Source organism: Tursiops truncatus, chromosome 11 (assembly GCF_011762595.2).
Source record: "Tursiops truncatus isolate mTurTru1 chromosome 11, mTurTru1.mat.Y, whole genome shotgun sequence".
NCBI classification, from domain to species: domain Eukaryota; kingdom Metazoa; phylum Chordata; class Mammalia; order Artiodactyla; family Delphinidae; genus Tursiops; species Tursiops truncatus.
The window spans coordinates 65,410,666-65,430,075 of NC_047044.1; the positions used below are offsets into that span (position 1 = coordinate 65,410,666).

General features: G+C 38.6%; 1 long non-coding RNA gene across 1 annotated transcript; it reads right to left on the reverse strand.

Moving 5' to 3' along the window:
* Positions 1–1,032: 1,032 nt before the first annotated feature.
* Positions 1,033–19,135, reverse strand: LOC109549876 (uncharacterized). The gene is made up of 3 exons (XR_004528986.2): positions 16,228–19,135; positions 15,731–15,836; positions 1,033–11,067 (listed from the first exon to the last, which is right to left on the reverse strand). It is a non-coding gene; the product is annotated as an uncharacterized lncRNA (long non-coding RNA).
* Positions 19,136–19,410: the final 275 nt, after the last annotated feature.

Sequence of the window (19,410 nt, forward strand, 5' to 3'; positions counted from 1 at the left end):
AAAACTATGAGTATATCTGCACGTGGACTTTTTTTTTGGGTGGAGGGGCTATAGTTTTCATGAGTTTCTCCAAAGGACCTTCTGTTCCTCTCTTCTTTCACGCCCCACCCCCCAAATTAAATATCATCATTCTAAAATAATTTGGTATCTTGACTGAACTGTGATCACATATTTTTGTAAATCAAATATCCACTTCTAATGTATATAAGTTCAAATTTCCATTTTTGGATTCTTTTCATAAAGGCGTCATGTACATTTGGAAAAATTTAAGGTTAGAAGGAAAATGTGGCCCTAAACTGGTTGGTGGCAATGCTTCCATGCAAACAGGGATGGGATAAAACGGTTTCTTCATATCCCTTCCCATCTTAAAGACTTAGTTACCTTGTTTGCCATTTATTTGAACTGATCTCTATGAATCACCTTAGAAATATTCTTGGTCCTGAAATAATAAGGACATAATACAAACTCTTTATATAATGATGTTCATCCACAATGTTATTTATAACATCAAAATATTGGGGAGGGGGAGAAACTCTAAGTATTCAGGAAGTGACAGTATATCCTAGGATGGAATAATATGCAACATGTTCTAAAGTGATGCTTTCAAAAGATTTTTAAGAGCGTGGTAAATGTTAACACTAATAAAGTAAGCTTAATACAAAAGGAACAAAATTATATGAAAAGTATAGTTGTGTTGTAAAATTACATGTAATATGTATATATTCACATAGTACATATTTTATCATAGCCTGGAAGCATATATACTAAACACTAATAGTGGTTATCTCTAGGTGGTGGGATTATGGATTATTTTTAACTTTCTTTTAATTTTCCTTTCTTTTTGTTGTCAGTTTTCCTTTTCTAGTTTGTTGCTGTTATCTTATTTTTCTTCAAAACAAAAATACTTTTTTATTCCTGATGATAAAAACAACTGTAAAATATTTAGGTAGTACAGAAAGACACCAATTAAAAAGCAAAAATCACTAGAAAACCTCCCAATGGCAGATACCACTGTTAACATTTTGATGCAGTCCTTCTGAGTTTATTTCTATACATTCCCCTACACACACACACACACACACACACACACACACACACACACTACAAAAAGAGAATCAAACTTACATGTTCTTCATAGTCTGTTTTCTTTTAAACTAACAGACTTTATTAGAGCAATTTTAGGTTTACAGAAACAATGCACGGAAAGTACAGAGAGTTCATATACACTCATTCCTCCCCACACACACCCATTCCCCCTGCAATTAACATCTTGCATTGGTGTGGTATATTTGTTACAACTGATGAAACAACATTGATATATTATTATTAACTAAAGTTTACATTAGGATTCACTCTTTTATGGTTTTACCAAATGCATAGTGTCATGAATCCACCATTAGAGTATCATACAGAACAGTTTCACTATCCTAAGAGTCCCCCGTGCTCCACCAATTCATCTCTCCCTCACTTTTCCCACAGCCCCCGGCAACCACTGATCTTTTCTGTCTCCACGGTTTTGCCTTTTTCAGAATGTCATATCGATGAAATCATACAGCATGTAGCTTTTCAGATTAGTTTCTTTCATTTAGCAATATGCATTAAAGTTTCCTCTGTGTCTTTCCTGTCTTTTTTAAGATGTGTTAGCTCTTTTTATTTAAATTGCTGAATAATATTCCATTGTCTGGATATACTACAGTTAACGTATCTATTCATCTACTGAAAGACATCTTGGCTGCTTCCATTTTTTTGGCGACTATGAATAATACTGCTATAGATAGGCATGTGTAGGTTTTTGTGCAGACGTACGTTTTCAACTCCTTTGGATAGATACCTAGATGTGTGATTGCCGGGTCATATGATAAGCCCATGTTTAGCTTTGTAAAAACCTGCCAAACTGTCTTCTAAAATGACTGTTGTAGTCTGCTTTTTTTTGGGGGGGGGGGTAGGAATTTATTGATTTACTTATTTATTTCGGCTGTGTTGGGTCTTCATTTCTGTGCGAGGGTTTTCTCTAGTTGAGGCGAGCGGGGGCCACTCTTCATCGCGGTGCGCGGGCCTCTCACGAACGCGGCCTCTCTTGTTGCGGAGCACAGGCTCCAGACGCGCAGGCTCAGTAGTCGTGGCTCACCGGCCCAGTTGCTCCGCGGCATGTGGGATCCTCCCAGACCAGGGCTCGAACCCGCGTCCCCTGCTTTAGCAGGCTGACTCTCAACCACTGCGCCACCAGGGAAGCCCTGTAGTCTGCTTTTTAATCAAAAATTTGTTATAGACGTCTTTCCATATAAGTAAATAATAATTGCATAGTATTCCATACTCTGTATATACTGTAGCTTATTTAACCATTCGTCTATTAATAGACATCAAGGGCATTTCCAATCTTTTACTATTGCAAATGATGCTGAGATAAACATCGTCATACATGTGTCTTTGATCACTTGTTTAATTATATCTGGGCCAAAAAATCTAAGAAACTTTATAAGGCATGAACATATTTAGTTCTGAAGGAAGACTATACAAATTTACTCTCCCATTAGGAGTAAATGAGAATGCTGTTTCCCCTTTTTCTCTCATAATTAATCCTCCTCAACCTTACCAACCCAACAGCTTATAAATTGCATCTCAATGTGTTTCAGTTTACCTTTCTTTGATTCTTTGATTACTCAAGAAGTTAAACATCTTTTCGCTTTTTTTTTTCATCTTTTCACTTTTATTGGATATTCCTAACTCTTTCTTTATGAATTGTGCTCATTTTCTTTTTACTTTTGCTGTTGGAGTATGCAAAAAAATATTTTTGCTCTTTATACACCTCATTTCTGCTTTCCAATAGGCAGTTTATTAGAATATGTACTATCAATTTAAGCACTCCTAAGAGCAAGGGGAAAGAAACATTATCACATTAAATGTATATACTAATTTCAGGAAGGGTGAACAAAAGAAAATAAGGAAATTCAGTGTTTCTGTGATGTGTGTTCTTTTTCAAAAAAAAAATGTAACTTTTGTGGGGGGGGATTTTGAATTTTTTGGTTTATTCTGTTTTGTTTTTGCCACACTAAACTTTTATATGGTGAACTCTGTGGACCTTCTATTTTGTTTTCTGACCTTGTGATCGTGTTTTAGCAGGCTTTCTCTAGTCAAAGAGCATTAAAAAAAAATGTACTTAAATATTCATCTAGCAGTTTAATGTATGTTTTTCAACACTGAAGTCTTTTATCCATTTGTAATTTTTGTCTGTATAGGGTAGAATGTCAACTTATTTTTTTCCAAATGGCTTGCAAGTTATTCTAGTACCGTTTATAAACAGTTGACCCTTTTTAGCCACTTTATCACACACTAAATCTTCATACATATTTGGGCAAATTCCTGAACTCAGTACTTCGTTTCATTTTCTTTCCGTGGTCCTTTGAAGCTAAGACCACACTGTTTTAATTACTGTAGATTTTAATATCTCAGATAATCTCATGACTCACCTCCTGCAGGTCTTTACTCAAATACCACCTTTTCTGTGAGATCCTTCCCAAGCACCCTATTTACAACTGTAGCTTCCCTCTACCCTCACCCCTGCCCTGCACCCCACCACTACGGAGTCTCTGCTTTATTCTTCTCCTTAGCACACATCACCATCTGACATCCTATGTATTTTACTTAGTCATTTGCATATTGCCTGTATCTCTAAACTAAGTTCCATGCAATGATGTTTCACGAGAACAAGGATTTTATTCTCTTGTATTCACTTTTGTGCCTGGAACACTGCCAAGCACAGAATTGATTCTCAAAAAAATTTGTTGAATGAAAGACTACCCGGTTGAGAGAAACATACTACATACAACCATTACCCCTTTTTTGAGAATTCACTAGTTCTTTTTATACAACCATTCTTCCGTGAAATAGAGTATTAAGTTGACCAGGTTGATTGGCCTAATGTTGAATAAATAGATTATTTTAAGAAGAATTGACAACTGTACAGCTTGAATACTTCCAAGTAAGATCCAGTTATTTCTTTATTTTTTCAAGTCTTCTTTTATGTCCCTCAGTGTAGTTTAATGATTTTCTTTGTAAAGGCCTTACGAATTTGATATTAATATTGTTCCCAGTCATTCTGTGATGTTTTTGTTATTATTCATTCACTTACTCAATAAATGTTTCTTGTTGTCTCCCATGTGCCAGGCAGCGTTCTAGGAGCTGGGAATGCAGCAATGAACACAAATTGTTCTCTGCCCTCATGGACTTTATGTTCTAGTGAGAATGGAATTCTTTTCTCCCTTATATTTTTAAACTGGTAATGTTTGGTATACAAAAAAGCTATTGAGTTTTGTGTACTTAATTTTAACCTGTCTTCTTACTAAATTCTCTTACTGTTTCTGGGATTATTGCAACTGATTTTCTAGTTTTACCAAGTAGACAATCATGTAACCCACAGATAGTGAAAATTTTGCCATCGAAAATTTTGCCATCGCTTTTCCAAACATATATGTCTCTAGTTCATGTCCTCCTTTTATCTATTAGCATAGTGAAGTTTTCCAATACAGTCCCTGTATTTACCAACGTTTTAACTGCTGAAGTTAATCCCATTTTTAGAGTCAAGAAGAAAAGTCATTAAAAAATTTTTTAATATTTATGGCTGTATAATATTATATATATTTTATATATATATATAAATATATATATATTTATGCCTGTATAATATTTATACCTGAAATTTTATCTTAGGTATCAATTTATCTGATATGATCCAAATATCTGATTTGATACAATTGACATCAGTTGGATACCACTGACGTAAAAGTCATATTGAGAAAATATTAATTTTTTTCTCTTTGCTGGCAGACTGTTGATGCAGAATTGATAAAAAGAAAAGAAGATTGAAGTTGGTTGAGGTTTAGGGGCCTAAGTAATTCACTGAGTCAGCTACTGGTGAATCTATTTTTTTAAGATAAAACATAAAACCATGTTTCTCCATTGAAAGTTAGAGAACATTACATTTATTTATTTCTTTTATATTACTTTCTATTTGCCAATTACTTGTACAAACATTGAAATAGCTACAGATTTAATTTGTATATCCAACCACATTGAAATAAGGCTGCCTGAGTAGTTTTACACCACATTTGTAAACTAAGATTTTCTGAAGTGTTTCATTTGTCCTAATAAAATAAATCAGGGATTAAGAGCAATGATACGGTACACATTTCTACAGCTGAAGGAAATGAGACTGGGCAACCCTAAGTGTCTTGCACGTGCTCATATCGTAGGTGGCAGAGCCCGGTCTCAAGCTCTGGTTTTCTGCTTCACATCAAATATTCTCTCCACAGTGCTGTCCCTTTTACTTGGTCTTTTCTACATAATTAGAAACACTCCAATGTGTTTCCTCACTTGCCCAGAAAATTTTCTTAATTGCTACCTTTGCCTATTATTTTAGTAGGAAATTATTTCTTATAAAATTCACATGTGGCTTTTGATTTTATGGCATCCTTTTCCTGGAGGTTCAAATAATAAATGTATGCTTGAAGAGTAAATTCTTACCACAGCCCTGTGTGTGGGGAAGCAGAAATGATGAGTCTCCTGTGATATAAATCAACATTCTAATCGTTAAAAAATAGATGCACTCACTCATAAGTGTCACAGAACATTCCAAACTGAGTAGGAAGGAATATCTGAGTGGCAGTGATAAGAGCCAAGCCTGGAGAGGAAGCACGACAGCCCATTACAAGCTATTGAAAAGTTCCATGAAAAAAAAAAAAAAAAATGACATACAGCAGGAAATTCCTGACCAGTAGTGTAATCTCTTACATAAATGTGTTGGCAGATAAATGGATTTTTATGATTTTGTTTATGCCCACTTTTTTTTAATGTGTCACTTTAGATGTGACACTTTTTTAGACACTTTTTTAGATGTGTCACTTTGTATTGTAACTTCACTCTAACTCTTGTTTAATGGCCTGATTCAATAAATTGTAAGTTCATCTTAATCCCCTCAAAATACTCTTGGCCCTTTGCCTCAAAGTGGGGGAAGACGTTAGTAACTAAAATACCAAAAGAAACTTGCTGTAAGTTAATTCCTGGAAAAGTATTATATGGAGGATTCAACATAGTAATACCCTAATTTACTATTATCGTATATGGGAATTAGGCAGTGGAAACTTTAATATGCTGATGAAGGCCATAGCTATAGAACTATAAACATGGCACTGAGAGTAAAGGGCTAAAAAGTAAATGAAATAAATATGTACCGAAACCAGGCATATGTTAAATACTGACCTAGATGTTTTACTTACATTTTCTCATTTCATTTTTATAGCAACACTGCCAAATGACTATTATGCTCATTCCATCGAAGCATAATAGAAGTTTCTAGAAGATGTAGTTATATAATCCATGCCCTCCCACCTCCAAGGCAGACCTAGATTTAGTAATTCCTGGCTCTGCCACTTTCTGCCCACGCAACCCTGGGCCAAGTGTGAGCTTTACTTTCCTCACTTGTAAAATGAGTGATGATACCTACCTCACCACCTCACAAGTTTACTGAGAACACACTTAATAAACTGCAAAACAAAACACATTGGCGATTTCTACTATTAACGCAAACAAATAGTTAAACTAACAAGAGAAAAGGATGGGAATTGATTTCCAAATTATTTTCTCGTACACTTTGTTTTCAAATGCCTGATTACACAATACTGAGCTGTGTTTTCCAGGCAAGGTCTTTCTGGTTGAGCGTCAATGAATCATTTCCTTCATATTCAAATGAAAGATATGCCTGGGTAGGTCAAGTTCCACCCTGCTTTATCTTAACAATTCCTTCATTGCAGGTAAGCAAACAATTGGGATTGTTAAGAATTTCACTCCTAGGAGTCTAAGATTCCCTCTCTGCAGTTATTTCCAGCACAAAAGACGGAGACTGTAGGGTCATTGACCTACTGACACTGACACCATGATAAGCTCTATGCCAGTAAAGTGAGAGGCAAGAGAAGTAATTCCAGTATTTCCCATTTTTCTTGTCAACTAAACTCAGTTTGCAAATGAAATCTCATGTGGCTCCACAACATAAGCAACAGATAATAAAAGCAATATGTTATTAGAATATTTCATTGGTTCAAATTTGTTACATGTTTTTTTTGTTGTTGTTTTGTTTTTTTTGCGGTACGCGGGCCTCTCACTGTTGTGGCCTCTCCCGTTGCGGAGCACAGGCTCCGGACGCGCAGGCTCAGCGGCCATGGCTCACGGGCCCAGCTGCTCCGCGGCATGTGGGATCCTCCCGGACCGGGGTACGAACCCGTGTCCCCTGCATCGGCAGGCGGACTCTCAACCACTGCGCCACCAGGGAAGCCCTGTTACATGTTTTTATTATAAGATTAATAAATGAAAATGGTGAATTTTAAGGAACACAAAAAAATTGAAATTGGTGTTTATTCATGATAGTGATACAAATCTTAACCTCAGTATCTCAAAATTTCATTTTGTTGTTTTGTTTTCACTAAATTGAGATAAGTCTGATTCATAGGCAATTGCAAGTGAGAACAGTTTTTGTTGGTTGGTTGTTGGTTTTGTTTTTGTGGTGACTGTAAGTTTGGATGTTTTGTTTTGTCTTCATATTTAACAGTTTATATTGCTTTTCAATTAAGTAGTTAGCCAGAAAGACTTTATTTGAAAATGTGCACAGAAATAAGTTGTCACTAGCCATACAACTTAACATCACCATAATTTAATATTGTTCTGAAAGTATGTATAGATAAAATATTTGTTTAGCTGGAGAACTCAAGAGAATCACCTGAAAAACTATTACAAACAACGAAGACTCCAGTATGATGAAAAACATAATATGGAAAAATCAATAGTCTTCATACATACAAACAACATCCGGAAGATCTAGTAGAAGAAATCACTCTATTTACCAAAAAAAAAACCCCCAAAAGGTTAAAATTCCTCAAGATAAACTCGATAGTTATTTTTTAAAAGACTCAAACAAATGGAAAGACATATCATGTTTTTGGTTTAAAAGACTCAGCATCTTAAGATGTCAATTCTTTCAGAAGTTAATTTATGAATATTGGGCCTCCCACTCCCAAAATTGTTAGTAGGATTTTTTTCAAACTAGGCAAGTTGATTTTTAAGTTCCTATATAAAACTAAATAAGCAATAAGAGCCAGGAAAAAGCATCTAGGGAAAAATAAAAAGAAGAATGAGGAAGGATTGATCATACCAATTATTAAAACTGATGGGAGAGATGGACGGAAGGGATGGAGGAAGGGAGAAAGGCAAACATATAATTGTCAGGGTCTGCCCTGAACATCTCAGAAGAAACTGGCTATATTGGTTGGCTCTGTGGAACAGAATTAGATGCCTTTTGTACCAGTTTTAAATTATATATTAGATGCATGTATAACCCATTCAAAAACTTTAAAATAAAATAATTTTAATACATAGACATTATTTGAGTAAATGAAGACTGTAATTATCTGCTCTATAAAGTTAAGGGAAGCATATATCAATTGCAATTAAATATCTGGTATCCATTTACGTGTATTAGATTTACAGCCTTAATCTGTGATTAGCTATACCGCTGAACAGAAAATAGTTTATAATGTGGTATATTTTGAAAACTTCATCCTAGAATCTAGGACACTCAAATCTTCCAAAACCATTTGACGTTAAGCCATAATATTCAATATAGTCATTTTTTTTAAAAGGAAAGAAAGAAACCAGTTTCTACAGCTGCTACCTTGGAAATAGCTTAAAATACAATTTTTAATACAAATATCAATATGTTACTTTCCCCCTCCTTTCTTCTTCACCGGTATAGAAAAGTCTTGTTATAAACTTAATGGAATAAATAAGCAATTATCAAATAAATACTTCTTAGTCTCAAATTTCAGCAGAATTCCAATGATACTAGCAGGCATAAAATCTCAAACCCTTAACATTATCCCTGGTACACAGAAGCACTCAAGGAATATTTGTTGAATAAACACTAACTACTAGAAATAATAAGCTATCTTTTGAAATCCTAATGCCATTAAGTGGATTTTTAAATTATGCTAATTGGGATTTTTAAAAAGGTAATTGATATCTTTTAAACTCAATTTTGAAAAGTCAAAATCATAGGAATTAGGGTCAAAATGGTTTCAATAGAAAAGTAACCAGAAAAGAAAACAGTGTCCTTATTTTCAATAAATATAGCAAAAGTATTCTAATTGTTCTCCTATGGTCACTTGGTCATGCAAGCTCCCCAAAATGTATTATTATAAAAAGAGACATTATTCCTTGCAGCATTATAATAGTAATAGCAAGAGTCTGAAAACAATCTAAGTATTCATCAGTAGAGGACTGGTTTTGAACAAACTCTGATACATTTATGTAATGGAATTACTATGTAGCTATTCTAAAGAAGAAAGCAGGTCTCTGTATGCTGGTGTGGAACAACAAGATATCCTGTTAACTTTTTAAAAAGCACAGAGCTGAAGGAGGAGGGGGGAGCCCACCTTACACTCGCTCTCAAGTCAGTAAGGCTGGAATTGCACAGTCCAAAGGTCCCTGGAAGACCCCTTGGAGCAATGTCAGTTTGGGGGCTCACAAAACCTCTCTTGGTAAATCCTGCACAGAGCAAGTGTTTCCTATGGCATTGAAAGGCATTTTTAGTTCTTCAGTTGCACATCAGATGAAGCTGGCTGTCAGTTAGGGGCCATGTTGCGTGACAGATACAGTCTTAAAAGCCAACCCCTCTAGGATATTATAGCGAAAGTGCAAGCAACAGAAGCAAAAATAAACAAGTGGGACTACATCAAACTAAAAAGTTCCTGCACAGCAAAAGAAGCAGCCAGCAAAATGAAAAGGCAACTTATGGAATGGGAGAAAATATTTGCAAACCATCTATCTGATAAGGGTTAATACCCAAAACATGTAAGGAACTCATACAACTCAATAGCGAAAAAAATCAAACAATCCAATGAAAAGATAGGCAGAGGACTTGAATAGACATTTTCCCAAAGAAGACATACAAATGGCTAACAGGTACATGAAAATATGCTGATTGCTTTTTTGTAACTATTTACTTGTAACTCTCCCTTTGTCTCTATATTTTTAATTCCTAAGATAGTAATTTGCAATTGATGTTTATGTTTGACTGTGCTTTTGAATAACTTACACAAACTTCCTGACTGCATTAGATTTGGAGCATTAGATCTATCAAAATAAAAATAATAAACTAGATTTAGGGAATATTTGAAAAAAAAAAAAAAAAAAGCCAACCTCTCCCCAGCCATAAAAGAGAAGGAAATTTTGCAACATGGATGAAACTTGAGGGCATCGCGCTAAGTGAAACGAGCCAATCAATCACAGAAGGACAAATACAGCATGATTCCATTTCTATGAGGTATCTAAAATAGTCAAACTCAGAGAATAGAATGGAAGTTCCAGGGCATGGGGGAAGGGGAAAGGAGAAGTTGCTTATCACCGGGTATAAATTTTCAGTAATGTACGGTGACCAAGTTCAGGACTGTGCCTACAGTTAACAATACTGTATTGCCCGCTTTCAAATCTGTTAAGAGGGTAAATGTCATGTTAAGTGTTGTTGCCATAGTATAATAAAAATAAAAGGCAGCCTCACCCTGGGTGCAGGCTGTGCAGGTGCTGAGAGTGAGTCCAGCGGAAGGAACAGGGGTGGATGTGTCCATTTCCTGCTCAGGCATTGAGTGGAATGGCAGGTGAGATCACCAGCACTGATTCCTCCTGCTTTAGTTTCTTTTGTTTGGGTATTATCATTGTTGTTATTGTTGTTGTTTTTCCAAGTCTATGCAGTGGACTTTTTTTTTCACTTCAGATATATACAGTTGATTTGAGTCACATTCACTTATGGCATACCTCCTCTGCAAAATTCTCCCACTTGTGTAAAATAATTATATAAGAGTATACATACCCACATATATAGACTATCTGCAGGGACACTCAAGAAACTAGGAATACAGGTTACCTTTGCCAAGGAGGACAGCAGACTTGGAGAACTGGAGCCAGGAGGACACTTTTAAGTCTGAAATATGTTTGCATTCTTCGAAGGTTTTACCATGTATCGCATTACTTTAAAAAAAATACAAGTGAAAATACTGTTTAAAAATGCACAAAATATCTAATGGTTTAAGAAGATTTAACTGTAAACTGAAGACCTATTAACTTCTGCTCATAATGACTTACTCCTTCTCTACCCCAATTCTTAACTTTCGGGGACTCACAGGATCTTTAAAAGTTTGATAAAACTAAAACCCTTCCCCCCAGTGGAATACCGATAGACACATACATATACACCCATGAATTCCCTGAACCCTCTGTTTAACGTTGTTACACTACATCAACACTTATCTGTGAGATTCTTGCCAAAAAATGTTTAACCTGAATCTATTCATGAAGATATAAGCAGATAAATCCAACATAAGGAATATTCTCCAATATAACCCCCTTAAATTCTTCAAAAATCCAATGTCATGGAACAAAGCAAAACAAAAATAGAAATCCCAAGAGACCAAGAGACACAACAACTAAACGCAATGTGTGAACCTTGATCGAATCGTGAACTGGGGAGGAAAAGAAATCTACAAAAGACATATTTGGGACAACTAGGGAAATGTGAATATGGGTTCTATATTAGATGACATTATGGGATTATTGTTTAAGGGTGTGATCATGCCCGTAAACAACTGAGGGGTGAAATGTCCTGTCTGCAACTCACTTTATAGTTCAAAACTACTGCACACAGTGCAAATGAATGTGACCAAATGTTAACCATTGTTAAATCCATGTAAAGGGTATATGGGAACTCATACTATTTTTCTAAATTTTCTACGAGTACGAAAGTTTTCAATAGAAAAAGGTCCCTTCACTCTCCTATAATTATAACACAGCGTCACCACCAAGTTTCCCCCTTCTTCCTATTTGCCCATTTGGCTTTCCATCCCCACCTGTCTTGCCAAAATAGATTGTTGGTAGAGTTCAAGAAATCTAGCACTTGATTCATTTCTTCCAAAAATATTATGAAGCATAGGCAGTGTCTCAACCTCAGCCCAGGCTGCCTTTGTCTTTGTCTCTCTTGGCTACGCTAGGAGGAACTGTGCTGTTATCATCTTTATAACCCCAGTGTTATATACACAGTAAGGGGAAGCAATAAACATTTATTGAACGGAGCCTTTGGACTAGTTCACTGATCTTTAGTACCTATTGTGTTACTCCTTAGCAAAGCGGATAACAGATTTCATGGGAGGATGAAACAGATGCTGAAACCAAATCGCTAAAATGAAATTCTAGGGCTGCCTCTCCCACGAGTATGGATCAAAAGAGCCTAGCTTACAGTAGCTCCGTGCCACATTAGCAAGAGTATAGAAATACAAAGCACGCCCCAAGAAGAATAAAGTTAAGGTTTTTGCACTGCCATCTGTGCAAGCTGCTGGCTTTACCCGACTTCCACCTGTTAGCTTTTTATTCTCTAATACTGTGCTGACAGCATTTTTTGTGATGATGGAGCTGCAGAGCCCATCACTGGCAACATAAGCACCATCTTACTTTAGAGTAAATAAAACTATTTCAAGCAAATTGGAAACTAAGTGACAGAAAGTGACACAGATGGAAGACACTAGGAACAGGAGGGGAAGGCTGCATTGCTCATCGTCCCTGCGGTCCAGGATGGAGTCGACTCTGAACTGCTGGCAGTGGACCCCAGCTGCCTATAGCCAGGTGTACGCAGAACAAGCCAACTAAATCGTATTCATCTTTGGGAAGAAGAAGAAGCTCCTGTACTCTCCGTTACATCTAGAATCAAATCTATCCATTGCAATTGGTGTTTCACTTTTTAAAATATGTTTCTTCTTAACTTTACTCATCGCCCATTATTTTTCCTTCTCTCTTTTCCTGTACCTTCCTTTCTCTTCAGAGAAGTCTCTAGAAAGAAAACACATGGCCCTCAGCCATGGACCTGGGAGATCAGAGAGTCAGATTTACCATCTCCAGCTCCCTGCTAATACCAGAAACCTTGATCTGGCTAAAGGAAGAAAAATAGTGACAAATGTGTCACCGGCTAAGTCATTTCAGCCCCCACCTCTTTCTGATTTGAAATACATTATCTTGATTAAGCTTTAAAAATAAACAAATAAGTGAAGACATCGGTAGTTGGAGTAATGGCAGAGCACATTGGCCCAGGACAGGCATTGGGAACTGGGAGAAATAATTGGTGATGTAAAACATGTTCCATATCCTAGCCTCTTTTTCATCTTCAGGTCTTTCTGCATCTTTCTGCCCTCTCCCTTCTTTTCCCTCTACCTTTGACCCCCTCCACATCCTATACCAGTGTCAATTAATGACTGCCAAAAGCACCCGACTTGCTAAAATTATTTCTGTCTTGTGGAACCAAGACTACGAGTTCCCTTCTCCTTTTCACTCATTTGTCAGCAAGAAGGTTAAGCTCAAATTAGTCCACAGCAATCCACTATCTATGTGCTCTGATGTTTACCAAGCAGTGCTCTGTCCCAGGTACAAACAAGCATCAGGAAGCTTCATCCTTGTCTGCAAGAAGCCTCTGCTCCAGCAGAAGAAAGCAAACATGCCAACAGCTAAGTCTAATGCAAGGGAGGATCGCAGAGGGAAAAGCGATTAAATACCAATGAATGGCGAGTTCGCCAACCCCTACCAGGAGATTATACTACAGAAAATTTATTTTCTAAGAACATTTAAGTAGACAAGAGTGCAAAATAAAGATCTATTGGATGCCACACAAAGAGATCTTCAACCTTAAAAAGCATCTCTCCTCCCAAATTTTTGCTAGCGGTGGGGTGTTGCACACTATGAATGCTTATTCTTTAGAAGAGAAGGAACTACATAGATAGAAGACTGGAGTAACTGCTTATAATGTTATGTTTCTACCTGTGGTGGTGACTCTTAGTCAAGAAGAGCACTTACTGTGCCTTACCCACAAGATGCTACAAATAAAGCTGAGTAAATTGTCTAGGGTTGCACAGACAATCGAAGCACCCAGGTCACTTAGGGGAGAAATATCTCACTGGTAGGTTTTCCCCTTTCCCTTCTTTTAGTTATCCAGGGAATTAAGCGAGTTCAGAGAAAGTGGACCTCGTGAGTGACCTAACGAAACATTTTTCTAGAGTCAGGCAGCCATGACACATGGAAAGGGCAATACTGTTGGGAGAAGGCAGGAACACAGCAGAGAAAAGAGTGCCAGTTAGGGGCAGCAATCTGATATCCCTGAGGCCCGACTATAAATAACTGCTTTTCCCCAGCTCCCTATCACCGCTTCCCAAAGTGAGAGCTAGACTCCTGGCCAAAGGCTAAACATCGTCCCACTCACTCCTTTCCCACAAAGCAACATTTCCTAACGCAACATGCTGGTGGGCCGTCGACCAGCAGAGGGTCGGGAGTCAGGCGCCTCCTTGTTGGATTCCTGCCCTCCATTTCCCAGCTTTTTGAATCTCTGAGCCACGCTTCTTCATCTGAAAAATGGTACAACGGTGATGATGATGATAACTAGCAACTATAAAATAGGCACTGTGCTAAGTGCTTTAATGCATTATTCATTTAATCTTCAGAAAAAATGTCAGGGCAGTGTTCATTATTATTAGAAGTAATAATAATACTTCCTCCTTTACAGATGAAGAATCGCAATTCTGAGAGGAGTTAGTTAACTTACCCAAGGTCTAACCGCCCTGCCTGTGCTTATAAGACCTGTCTAAACAGGGTACTGGGGACTTCCCTGGTGGCGCAGTGGTTAAGAATCTGCCTGCCAATGCAGGGAACATGGGTTCGAGCCCTGGTCCATGAAGATCCCACATGCCGCAGAGCAGCTAAGCCTGCGAGCCACAAGTACCGAGCCTGCGTGCCACAACTACTGAAGCCCACGTGCCTAGAGCCCGTGCTCCGCAACAAGAGAAGCCACCTCAATGAGAAGCCTGCACACCACAATGAAGAGTAGCCCCTGCTCACCGCAACTAGAGAAAGCCCGCACGCAGCAACGAAGACCCAAGGCAGCCAAAAATTAATTAATGAATTAATAAACAGGGTATTGATTTGTATGCCCACCAGTGAATGCTACTGTCATTATCTTTGATGCTGTTACTTTTGATGGTGATACTGTTTTTGTTGCTTTTCTCTCTCCCTAGACGCTGGGAGTTCTGAGGTCTATCAAGCACAAATCATTAGCACAAATCACTGGCAAGTCTAAACCAAGGCCTTGGGGACATTTTTTGAGCACCAGATAACAAAACTAATATACTTTTAGATGTTTCATTGTTAAAATATACCTGTTGAGTATGAATGAGAGATCAAGAAGCAAGGAATGGGATTCAGTACTAGTATTTCGACTTCTTACTAAAAAGGGTCCCTTGGGCTTCCCTGGTGGCGCAGTGGTTGAGAGTCCGCTTGCCGATGCAGGGGACACGGGTTCGTGCCCCAGTCTGGGAGGATCCCACATGCCGCGGAGCGGCTGGGCCCGTGAGCCATGGCCGCTGAGCCTGCGCGTCCGGGGCCTGTGCTCCGCAACGGGAGAGACCACAACAGTGAGAGGCCCACGTACCGCAAAAAAAAAAAAAAAAAAAAAAGGATCCCTCAACGCCTCTGTTTTTTAAGAGTTCAGAATGACAAAATGTAAGGTACATTGTCCTTACGTGTTTCACTTAGTTTTACTAAGTTAAAATTATGTATCATATGCCAACTTTCGACTACCCAAACTGTACTTTTGCTCCACTCTTACCTTTTAATTCACCACGTATTGTCATGAAATAGCTGTGATAAATGTTTAAACCTCTCTCACGCCAAGATGCCCATCAGATAAAACACAGCAAGCATTTAGCACACACCTGGAGAATAAGTAAAACAGAATTATTACTGCATGTCATCACTTCCTTCCTATAGCCAACGAATATCCCCACATCTGAAAGGGTCATCTTCAAGCTACACATGTATTTATAATAGTGTGTTCACTGTCTTCCTTCCTCTGGTGCATTGTCTGTGACCTTGACCATCAGCATATGTTTATGAAGCTCTAGACATCTTGTGAGAGATTTCGTAGTTATTGAAAGCAATAAAGAGTGACAAGGACAGTTCTATACTATAATACTGCCTGCCGAGAGCAAAATGTCACCCTTCCCGTAAGGGACCCAGAGGCATAATTAGGGGGTAGAAAAGGGAATGATTTTGTAGACACAGTAATGAGAAGCTGGGGTAAAACACAGCAGCAATGGAAAGTACCTTCTCTCCAACATGCCAGACTGGCATCCATCAGTCCACATCCAAAGGGTCCAGGTAACAGTGATGATTCCGTGTCCAAAATGTGGAGCAGCAAAGAATGCCCAGGTTAGCAGCCCTCCTGAAGAGGGGTCAGCGGGACTTCCTGCGAAGAAATCTGACTTTTCCTAATAGCATCAATATGAAAACTAAAATAATGAATCCTCCAGTGCACCTACTAAGAACATTAAAAGAATTTAAGCTTCATAGTTCCTGAATACTCATACCCACAAACAAGAATCCATATACTCCACAGAGTTATAAATAAGTCTCGCCTGAAGGTCTCCTTCCCAGTCACATGTTTCTTCATAAAATCTGGTAGAATCTCCTCCCCTTTATCCTAAACTTTATCCTTGTCATTCCTGCCTGTCAGGAACAGGAGGTAAAGAAAGACACGAAAAACTGGGCTCCAGATGCCTGCTCAGTTAACTGGCCCCTGAAAGTTGGCTTTCCTAGGACCAAAGAAAAGGTGTGCTTGTAACTCAACGTTAAGTCTGCGTGGCAACTCAGGGCCCTGTCTGTAAAGTGAGGGAGTTGAGTGCAACCCCAGCCATCCTTCCAGCTTAAACATTTTATGATTCTGGGATGCATGGTGGTGCACGAGAAGAGTCTCAGAGCAACCTCCCATGGCCTCTATCCTGGTCCTTCTGACGGTGCTGTGGAGCCTGGGCCGCCAAGGCCGGGGGGCAGGGAGCTGGACACCACTCTCTCCTCTCAAAAGATGGAGCAGTTTTTCCCAAGTGACTTTCTTCACCGCACAGAAAAATGATATCTTCTTCACTTTTATTATCAGTATCACTCACCTGCCAGTACCAACACCTGTCCCCACTCCCCCACTTCTCAGATTCGTGACCTCTCTGGGCCTCAGTTTCCTCATCTATAAAAGGAGGGTAGTAATGGTATCTATTGCTTTTGTTAAGGATTAAATTGGTTAACATAGGGACGCACTTAGAACAGTCCCTAGAACATAGTAAGTACCAGGTAATTGCTATCGTTTGTACTGTTATTACTGGTGGTGGTAGTAGCAGTAGTAGTAGTGGTATTCTCTGTTACCAACCCAAAGGATTCCAACACTGTTATCTTTCCCTCACTTATATTGAGTTTAGGGTGAATAGTTCAGACCCCCACTTTAAGAGTGTGTAGACTTAAGACAAAGCCAGTGCCCTGGGGACTTTACCGGAAGGTTTCCATTTTCTGTTGACAGGAGGCACTGTGTATTGAAAGTGTCCTTGCCACCTCTACAGTATTAATAACTACCAAATGGGACTAGGGAATCATAAGCATGTCAGTGATTTGATTCCATGGGTTTACATCATGATTCAAAGAGTCAAGGTCACAAACAAATGGGATAAAGGAAGACGGCAGCTCCAGAATACCAAGCCCACATTTTTCTTCACCTTTTCTGTAATGTGTTAAAGCTTTTTACCATTTTAGAGTCCTATATAGTGTCTGTGTTTGATGGAGTAATTCTTCCCTAAGAATATTTTGTATTTTGAGTAACATCCCAGTTTATGGGTTGAATCAGGGCAATAACAGCAAATGGCAGAAAAATAATGGGCTAAAATTATTCCCAAACGCAAACCTCTTCTCTCAGAATGAGGTTTAGAGGTATGGCAAGTAGGAACTGGACCACTGCTGCCTCTTCTACCCCCAGTAGCTAGTAACACTCAAAGGCTGTGGTTTTTAAATTATATTTTAACTAAGGTTTGAAAAAATAAAAGATAATAGATCCGATCATTTAAATTCTTTTTTGCCAATCCAATATTTGAAAACTTTATAAGCACTAAAATAATATGTTCCCATCACTGAAGGTTTTCTTCTACGGGATCCTATAATTTCAACACATATCATGAACTAATTTATCCTCGTTCGTCTTAAATCTAGAGGGACATCCTGGCACCAGCCAAAGTAGATGTGGTCAGAATCACTGACATGGACTGATTTAGTTAACTTAATTGTACACATTCTTCATGGGGTGGGGGAAGATGTGTTCAGAAATGAGTGACTAAAAAATATAATTTTCTCAAAAAGTGAATATAATTTGGTGTGGATGGAGTAGAGTGATCAGAAGACAAAGTCTTTCTGGTAGAATTGCCTCTGGGGATCCAACCCGTCATCCCCATTGGAAGGATCCAGACAACTGACTGTGGGTGGTGAGGGAGGATCGGGTCCTACCACTGCCTCAACTCGGCACCCACAAAACCCAGAAGACTGTACGATCGGGTCTTCACTCAAATCCAGGTGATGTAATGCATCTCATACAGTGATGTTATCCACGCTGTACAACATTCAAAGTGTGGTAAGGAGTTGAGGTTGGTATCCCTAGACTAGGTAACTCCTTCCTGGGTACTGACTACAGGAGCGGGTCTCAATCCCTTTTTTGGGAGCCCCATATGGCCACCCCATCAGTGGTTGATGAGTAACTCCCTCTTGGCAATCTTCCATACATCCTCTCCCTCTCTCCTGTAGTTCTCCTCTCTCTGGAGGTTCCAATCCTCTGGTCTCCTGGCTTCTGAGTGGGTTTTCAGTTATTCTCATTATCTACTCCACATGGTTCTACCGTGAGATGGGGAAGATTCAGATGTCTGTGGGTGGAGGCAGTCCCTGACTTCCCCTCTTGCAGTCCCCTCTTCCCCTCTTGGGGGAAGAGTTCCTGATAATGATCTGGTCTCTGGGTGAGACCACATTACGTTGCAAAGGTTAATCTCCTGCTAGTATAATTTTCCTACCTTATTCGGTTAAAACAGCATAGTCCTCCTTCCTGGATTTCAGTTGTATTTCCTAAAGCTGCCTTCCACTACCATACTACCCTAGATAAACTAGGTGGCCCAGCCATCTCTATCACATTAAGTCAATTTATTTTATTCTTGGCACTCAATATTAGGTAAAAACTTACTTGAACTCTCTTACATACGAATTGCCTCTCTCCCCATCTTCCCCCTGCCCCCAACCCCACTAGAATGTAAGCTCCATGGGAACAAGGGCATCACCCCTCTCAGGATATTCACTACTTTATACTCAATTCCTATCAAGGTGCGTGACACAAGGTAGTAAGTTTAGGATCTGCATTTCCAGTTGTTGGTTACTTTTATCACATGGGCACTTCAATGACAACTTGGAAAAAACTGAATTCAGGAAAGATGTTCT